Below are 9,225 nucleotides of genomic sequence, written 5' to 3' on the forward strand. Positions count from 1 at the left end.
TCATGTGTCTGCAGCACCTGGGATCTCCTAGGAGCCCTCCGCGTGTCTTCCGCGAGTGTCTCCTTGTGCGTGTTGCCGGGGATAGTGTGGGATAGGCTGGAAATGCACGTAGCATCTAGTGCCTCCCCCTGGACAGATGAGGTAATTAGCGGACTTCCCCCTGCCAGGGAACACCTGTGACATCAGGCAGCTGCGTGGAGGGCGGCCCCAAACCTCCACCACCAACTCGGCCGCGTTCCGGAATTCTGAGAGAGGGGAGGTTCCGACATGTGTCTGCAGTGCCTGGGATCCCCTAGGAGCCCTCCGCGTGTCTTCCCCGAGTGTCTCCTAGTGCGAGATCCCGGGGAAAGAGGGGGTTGTTCTTTAAAAGCAGGTAGCATCTAGTGCCTCCCCCTGGAGTGATCAGGTAATTAGCGGCCTTACCCCTGCAAGGGAACACCTGTGACAACAGGCAGCTGCGAGGAAGTCGACCTAAAACCTCCCCCACCCACTCGGCCGCGTTCCGGAATTCTGAGTTTGGCGAGGTTCCGTCCTCTGTCTGCAGCGCCTGGGATCTCCTAGGAGCCCTCCGCTTGTCTTCCCCGAGTGTCTCCTACTTCTGGCAGCCGGGGAAAGGGGCCGGTTGGTCTGGAAATGCAGGTAGCATCTAGTGCCTCCCCCTGGACTGATGAGGTAATTAACGGACTTCCCCCTGCGAGGGAACACCTGTGAAACCAGGCACCTGCGTGATCGGCAGCCCCAAATCTCCCCAACCCACTCGGCCGCGTTCCGGAATTCTGAGTGTGGCGAGGTTCCGTCCTTTGTCTGCAGCGCCTTGGATTTCTAGGAGCCCTCCACGTGTCTTCCCCGAGTGTCTCCTAGTGCGGTTTGCCGGGAAACCTGGGGGTTGGTCTGGAAATGCAGGTAGCAACTAGTGCCTCCCCCTGGACAGATGAGGTAATTAGCGGACTTCCCCATGCCAGGGAACACCTGTGACACCAGGAAGCTGCGTGGAGGACGGCCCCAAACATCCCCCACCACTCGGCCGCGTTCCGGAATTCTGAGTGTGGCGAGGTTCTGTCCTCTGTCTGCAGCGCCTGGGATCTCCTAGGAGCCCTCCGCTTGTCTTCCTCGAGTGTCTCCTAGTGCGTGCTGCCGGGGAAAAGCAGGGGTTGGGCTGGAAATGCAGGTAGCATCTAGTGCCTCCCTGTGGACCGATGAGGTAATTAGCTGGATTCCCCCTGCCAGGGAACACCTGTGACACCAGGCAGCAGCGTGGAGGGCGGACCCAAACCTCCCCCACCCACTCGGACGCGATCCTGAATTCTGAGGCTAGCGAGGTTACGTCCTCTGTCTACAGCGCCTGGGATCTCCTAGGATCCTTCCGCGTGTCTTCCCCGAGTGTCTCCTAATGCCGGCTGCCGGGGAAATGTGGGTGTTTGGCTGGAAATGCAGGTAGCATCAAGTGCCTCCCCCTGGACAGATCAGGTAATTAGCGGACTTCCCCCTGCAAGGGAACACCTGTGACATCAATCAGCTGCGAGGATGTCGACCACAAACCTCCCCCACACACTCGGGCGCGTTCCGGAATTCTGAGTGTGGCGAGGTTCCGTCCTCTGTCTGCAGCGCCTGGGATCTCCTAGGAGCCATCCGCGTGTCTTCCCCGAGTGTCTCCTAGTGCGGGCTGCCGGGGAAAGGCCTGGGTTTCTTGGAAATGCAGGTAGCATCTAGTGCCTCCCCCTGGACAGTTGAGGTAATTAGCGGAATTCCAGCTGCCAGGGAACACCTGTGAAACCAGGCAGCTGCGTGAAGTGCGGCCCCAAATTTCCTCCACACACTCGGTCGCGTTCCGGAATTCTGAGTGTGGGTAGGTTCTGTCCTCTGTCTGCAGCAACTTGGATCTCCTAGTAGACCTCCGCGTGTCTTCCCCGATTTTCTCTTTGTGCGTGCTGCCGGGGAAATAGTGGGTTAGTCTGGAAATGCACATAGAATCTAGTGCCTCCCCCTGGACACATGAGGTAATTAGCGGATTTCACAATGCCTGGGAACACCTGTGACAGAAGGCAGCTGCGTGGAGGGCGGCCCCAAACCTCCACCACCCACTCGGCAGCGTTCCGGAATTCTGAGTGTGGGGAGGTTGCGTCATGTGTCTGCAGCGCCTGGGATCTCCTAGGAGCCCTCCGCGTGTCTTCCCCGAGTGTCTCCTAGTGCGGGCTGCCGGGGAAATGCTGGGGTTGGGCTGGAAATTAAGGTAGCATCTAGTGCCTCCCGCTGGACAAATGAGGTAATTAGCGGACTTCCATCTGCCAGGGAACACCTGTGACACCAGGCAGCTGCGTGGAGGGCGGCCCAAATCCTCCCCCACCCACTCGGCCTTGTTCCGGAATTCTGAGTGTGTGGAGGTTCCGTCATGTGTCTGCAGCACCTGGGATCTCCTAGGAGCCCTCCGCGTGTCTTCCGCGAGTGTCTCCTTGTGCGTGTTGCCGGGGATAGTGTGGGATAGGCTGGAAATGCACGTAGCATCTAGTGCCTCCCCCTGGACAGATGAGGTAATTAGCGGAATTCCCCCTGCCAGGGAACACCTGTGACATCAGGCAGCTGCGTGGAGGGCGGCCCCAAACCTCCACCACCAACTCGGCCGCGTTCCGGAATTCTGAGAGAGGGGAGGTTCCGACATGTGTCTGCAGTGCCTGGGATCCCCTAGGAGCCCTCCGCGTGTCTTCCCCGAGTGTCTCCTAGTGCGAGATCCCGGGGAAAGAGGGGGTTGTTCTTTAAAAGCAGGTAGCATCTAGTGCCTCCCCCTGGAGTGATCAGGTAATTAGCGGCCTTACCCCTGCAAGGGAACACCTGTGACAACAGGCAGCTGCGAGGAAGTCGACCTAAAACCTCCCCCACCCACTCGGCCGCGTTCCGGAATTCTGAGTTTGGCGAGGTTCCGTCCTCTGTCTGCAGCGCCTGGGATCTCCTAGGAGCCCTCCGCTTGTCTTCCCCGAGTGTCTCCTACTTCTGGCAGCCGGGGAAAGGGGCCGGTTGGTCTGGAAATGCAGGTAGCATCTAGTGCCTCCCCCTGGACTGATGAGGTAATTAACGGACTTCCCCCTGCGAGGGAACACCAGTGAAACCAGGCACCTGCGTGATCGGCAGCCCCAAATCTCCCCCACACACTCGGGCGCGTTCCGGAATTCTGAGTGTGGCGAGGTTCCGTCCTCTGTCTGCAGCGCCTGGGATCTCCTAGGAGCCATCCGCGTGTCTTCCCCGAGTGTCTCCTAGTGCGGGCTGCCGGGGAAAGGCCTGGGTTTCTTGGAAATGCAGGTAGCATCTAGTGCCTCCCCCTGGACAGTTGAGGTAATTAGCGGAATTCCAGCTGCCAGGGAACACCTGTGAAACCAGGCAGCTGCGTGAAGTGCGGCCCCAAATTTCCTCCACACACTCGGTCGCGTTCCGGAATTCTGAGTGTGGGTAGGTTCTGTCCTCTGTCTGCAGCGCCTTGGATCTCCTAGTAGACCTCCGCGTGTCTTCCCGAGTGTCTCCTTGTGCGTGCTGCCGGGGAAATAGTGGGTTAGGCTGGAAATGCACATAGAATCTAGTTCCTCCCCCTGGACACATGAGGTAATTAGCGGAATTCCCCCTGCAAGGGAACACCTGTGACATCAATCAGCTGCGAGGAGGTCGACCCCAAACCTCCCCCACACACACGGCCGCGTTCCGGAATTCTGAGTGTGGGGGGATCCGTCATGTGTCTGCAGCGCCTGGGATCTAGTAGGAGCACTCCGCGTGTCTTCCCCGAGTGTCTCCTTGTGCGTGCTGCCGGGGATAGTGTGGGGTAGGCTGGAAATGCACGTAGCATCTACTGCCTCCCTCAGGACAGATGAGGTAATTAGCGGACTTCCCCTGCCTGGGAACTCCTGTGACACCAGGCAGCTGCGTGGAGTGAGGCCCCAAACCTCCACCAACCACTCGGCCGCGTTCCGGAATTCTGAGTGTGGGGAGGTTGCATCATGTGTCTGCAGCGCCTGGGATCTCCTAGGAGCCCTCCGCGTGTCTTTCCCGAGTGTATCCTAGTGTGGGCTGCCGGGGAAAGGCGTGGGTTGTGCTGGAAATGAACGTAGCATCTAGTGCCTCCCACTGGACAGATGAGGTAATTAGCGGACTTCCCCTGCCTGGGAACACCTGTGACACCAGGCAGCTGCGTGGAGGGAGGCCCCAAACCTCCCCAACCCACACGGGCGCGTTCCGGATTTCTGAGGTTGGTGAGGTTCCGTTCTCTTTCTACAGCAACTGGGAACTCCTAGGAGCCCTCCGAGTGTCTTCCCTGAGTGTCTCATATTGCGGGCTGCCGGGGAAAGGCGGGGATTGGGCTGGAAATGAAGGTAGCATCTAGTGCCTCCCCCTGGACTGATGAGGTAATTAGCGGACTTCCCCCTGCCAGGGAACACATGTGACACCAGGCAGCTGCGAGGTGGTCGACCCCATACCTACCCCACCCACTCGGCCGCGTTCCGGAATTCTGAGTGTGGCGAGGTTCCGTCCTCTGTCTGCAGCGCCTGGGATCTCCTAGGAGCCCTCCGCGTTTCTTCCCCGAGGGTCTCCTAGTGCGGGCTGCCGGGGAAAGGCCGGGGTTGGCTGGAAATGCAGGTAGCATCTAGTGCCTCCCCCTGGACAGTTGAGGTAATTAGCGGAATTCCCCCTGCCTGGGAACACCTGTGAAACCAGGCAGCTGCGTGAAGTGCGGCCCGAAACCTCCCCCACACACTCGGTCGCGTTCCGGAATTCTGAGTTTGGGTAGGTTCTGTCCTCTGTCTGCAGCGCCTGGGATCTCCTAGTAGACCTCCGCGTGTCTTCCCCGATTTTCTCTTTGTGCGTGCTGCCGGGGAAATAGTGGGTTAGTCTGGAAATGCACATAGAATCTAGTGCCTCCCCCTGGACACATGAGGTAATTAGCGGATTTCACAATGCCTGGGAACACCTGTGACAGAAGGCAGCTGCGTGGAGGGCGGCCCCAAACCTCCACCAACCACTCGGCAGCGTTCCGGAATTCTGAGTGTGGGGAGGTTGCGTCATGTGTCTGCAGCGCCTGGGATCTCCTAGGAGCCCTCCGCGTGTCTTCCCCGAGTGTCTCCTAGTGCGGGCTGCCGGGGAAATGCTGGGGTTGGGCTGGAAATTAAGGTAGCATCTAGTGCCTCCCGCTGGACAAATGAGGTAATTAGCGGACTTCCATCTGCCAGGGAACACCTGTGACACCAGGCAGCTGCGTGGAGGGCGGCCCAAATCCTCCCCCACCCACTCGGCCTTGTTCCGGAATTCTGAGTGTGTGGAGGTTCCGTCATGTGTCTGCAGCACCTGGGATCTCCTAGGAGCCCTCCGCGTGTCTTCCGCGAGTGTCTCCTTGTGCGTGTTGCCGGGGATAGTGTGGGATAGGCTGGAAATGCACGTAGCATCTAGTGCCTCCCCCTGGACAGATGAGGTAATTAGCGGACTTCCCCCTGCCAGGGAACACCTGTGACATCAGGCAGCTGCGTGGAGGGCGGCCCCAAACCTCCACCACCAACTCGGCCGCGTTCCGGAATTCTGAGAGAGGGGAGGTTCCGACATGTGTCTGCAGTGCCTGGGATCCCCTAGGAGCCCTCCGCGTGTCTTCCCCGAGTGTCTCCTAGTGCGAGATCCCGGGGAAAGAGGGGGTTGTTCTTTAAAAGCAGGTAGCATCTAGTGCCTCCCCCTGGAGTGATCAGGTAATTAGCGGCCTTACCCCTGCAAGGGAACACCTGTGACAACAGGCAGCTGCGAGGAAGTCGACCTAAAACCTCCCCCACCCACTCGGCCGCGTTCCGGAATTCTGAGTTTGGCGAGGTTCCGTCCTCTGTCTGCAGCGCCTGGGATCTCCTAGGAGCCCTCCGCTTGTCTTCCCCGAGTGTCTCCTACTTCTGGCAGCCGGGGAAAGGGGCCGGTTGGTCTGGAAATGCAGGTAGCATCTAGTGCCTCCCCCTGGACTGATGAGGTAATTAACGGACTTCCCCCTGCGAGGGAACACCTGTGAAACCAGGCACCTGCGTGATCGGCAGCCCCAAATCTCCCCAACCCACTCGGCCGCGTTCCGGAATTCTGAGTGTGGCGAGGTTCCGTCCTTTGTCTGCAGCGCCTTGGATTTCTAGGAGCCCTCCACGTGTCTTCCCCGAGTGTCTCCTAGTGCGGTTTGCCGGGAAACCTGGGGGTTGGTCTGGAAATGCAGGTAGCAACTAGTGCCTCCCCCTGGACAGATGAGGTAATTAGCGGACTTCCCCATGCCAGGGAACACCTGTGACACCAGGAAGCTGCGTGGAGGACGGCCCCAAACATCCCCCACCACTCGGCCGCGTTCCGGAATTCTGAGTGTGGCGAGGTTCTGTCCTCTGTCTGCAGCGCCTGGGATCTCCTAGGAGCCCTCCGCTTGTCTTCCTCGAGTGTCTCCTAGTGCGTGCTGCCGGGGAAAAGCAGGGGTTGGGCTGGAAATGCAGGTAGCATCTAGTGCCTCCCTGTGGACCGATGAGGTAATTAGCTGGATTCCCCCTGCCAGGGAACACCTGTGACACCAGGCAGCAGCGTGGAGGGCGGACCCAAACCTCCCCCACCCACTCGGACGCGATCCTGAATTCTGAGGCTAGCGAGGTTACGTCCTCTGTCTACAGCGCCTGGGATCTCCTAGGATCCTTCCGCGTGTCTTCCCCGAGTGTCTCCTAATGCCGGCTGCCGGGGAAATGTGGGTGTTTGGCTGGAAATGCAGGTAGCATCAAGTGCCTCCCCCTGGACAGATCAGGTAATTAGCGGACTTCCCCCTGCAAGGGAACACCTGTGACATCAATCAGCTGCGAGGATGTCGACCACAAACCTCCCCCACACACTCGGGCGCGTTCCGGAATTCTGAGTGTGGCGAGGTTCCGTCCTCTGTCTGCAGCGCCTGGGATCTCCTAGGAGCCATCCGCGTGTCTTCCCCGAGTGTCTCCTAGTGCGGGCTGCCGGGGAAAGGCCTGGGTTTCTTGGAAATGCAGGTAGCATCTAGTGCCTCCCCCTGGACAGTTGAGGTAATTAGCGGAATTCCAGCTGCCAGGGAACACCTGTGAAACCAGGCAGCTGCGTGAAGTGCGGCCCCAAATTTCCTCCACACACTCGGTCGCGTTCCGGAATTCTGAGTGTGGGTAGGTTCTGTCCTCTGTCTGCAGCGCCTTGGATCTCCTAGTAGACCTCCGCGTGTCTTCCCCGAGTGTCTCCTTGTGCGTGCTGCCGGGGAAATAGTGGGTTAGGCTGGAAATGCACATAGAATCTAGTTCCTCCCCCTGGACACATGAGGTAATTAGCGGAATTCCCCCTGCAAGGGAACACCTGTGACATCAATCAGCTGCGAGGAGGTCGACCCCAAACCTCCCCCACACACACGGCCGCGTTCCGGAATTCTGAGTGTGGGGGGGATCCGTCATGTGTCTGCAGCGCCTGGGATCTAGTAGGAGCACTCCGCGTGTCTTCCCCGAGTGTCTCCTTGTGCGTGCTGCCGGGGATAGTGTGGGGTAGGCTGGAAATGCACGTAGCATCTACTGCCTCCCTCAGGACAGATGAGGTAATTAGCGGACTTCCCCTGCCTGGGAACTCCTGTGACACCAGGCAGCTGCGTGGAGTGAGGCCCCAAACCTCCACCAACCCACTCGGCCGCGTTCCGGAATTCTGAGTGTGGGGAGGTTGCATCATGTGTCTGCAGCGCCTGGGATCTCCTAGGAGCCCTCCGCGTGTCTTTCCCGAGTGTATCCTAGTGTGGGCTGCCGGGGAAAGGCGTGGGTTGTGCTGGAAATGAACGTAGCATCTAGTGCCTCCCACTGGACAGATGAGGTAATTAGCGGACTTCCCCTGCCTGGGAACACCTGTGACACCAGGCAGCTGCGTGGAGGGAGGCCCCAAACCTCCCCAACCCACACGGGCGCGTTCCGGATTTCTGAGGTTGGTGAGGTTCCGTTCTCTTTCTACAGCAACTGGGAACTCCTAGGAGCCCTCCGAGTGTCTTCCCTGAGTGTCTCATATTGCGGGCTGCCGGGGAAAGGCGGGGATTGGGCTGGAAATGAAGGTAGCATCTAGTGCCTCCCCCTGGACTGATGAGGTAATTAGCGGACTTCCCCCTGCCAGGGAACACATGTGACACCAGGCAGCTGCGAGGTGGTCGACCCCATACCTACCCCACCCACTCGGCCGCGTTCCGGAATTCTGAGTGTGGCGAGGTTCCGTCCTCTGTCTGCAGCGCCTGGGATCTCCTAGGAGCCCTCCGCGTTTCTTCCCCGAGGGTCTCCTAGTGCGGGCTGCCGGGGAAAGGCCGGGGTTGGCTGGAAATGCAGGTAGCATCTAGTGCCTCCCCCTGGACAGTTGAGGTAATTAGCGGAATTCCCCCTGCCTGGGAACACCTGTGAAACCAGGCAGCTGCGTGAAGTGCGGCCCGAAACCTCCCCCACACACTCGGTCGCGTTCCGGAATTCTGAGTTTGGGTAGGTTCTGTCCTCTGTCTGCAGCGCCTGGGATCTCCTAGTAGACCTCCGCGTGTCTTCCCCGATTTTCTCTTTGTGCGTGCTGCCGGGGAAATAGTGGGTTAGTCTGGAAATGCACATAGAATCTAGTGCCTCCCCCTGGACACATGAGGTAATTAGCGGATTTCACAATGCCTGGGAACACCTGTGACAGAAGGCAGCTGCGTGGAGGGCGGCCCCAAACCTCCACCAACCACTCGGCAGCGTTCCGGAATTCTGAGTGTGGGGAGGTTGCGTCATGTGTCTGCAGCGCCTGGGATCTCCTAGGAGCCCTCCGCGTGTCTTCCCCGAGTGTCTCCTAGTGCGGGCTGCCGGGGAAATGCTGGGGTTGGGCTGGAAATGAAGGTAGCATCTAGTGCCTCCCCCTGGACTGATGAGGTAATTAGCGGACTTCCCCCTGCCAGGGAACACATGTGACACCAGGCAGCTGCGAGGTGGTCGACCCCATACCTACCTCACCCACTCGGCCGCGTTCCGGAATTCTGAGTGTGGCGAGGTTCCGTCCTCAGTCTGCAGCGCCTGGGATCTCCTAGAAGCCCTCCGCGTGTCTTCCGCGAGTGTCTCCTTGTGCGTGTTGCCGGGGATAGTGTGGGATAGGCTGGAAATGCACGTAGCATCTAGTGCCTCCCCCTGGACAGATGAGGTAATTAGCGGAATTCCCCCTGCCAGGGAACACCTGTGACATCAGGCAGCTGCGTGGAGGGCGGCCCCA

The sequence above is a fragment of the Camelus ferus genome, chromosome 36 (genome assembly GCF_009834535.1).
Source record: "Camelus ferus isolate YT-003-E chromosome 36, BCGSAC_Cfer_1.0, whole genome shotgun sequence".
NCBI lineage: Eukaryota > Metazoa > Chordata > Mammalia > Artiodactyla > Camelidae > Camelus > Camelus ferus.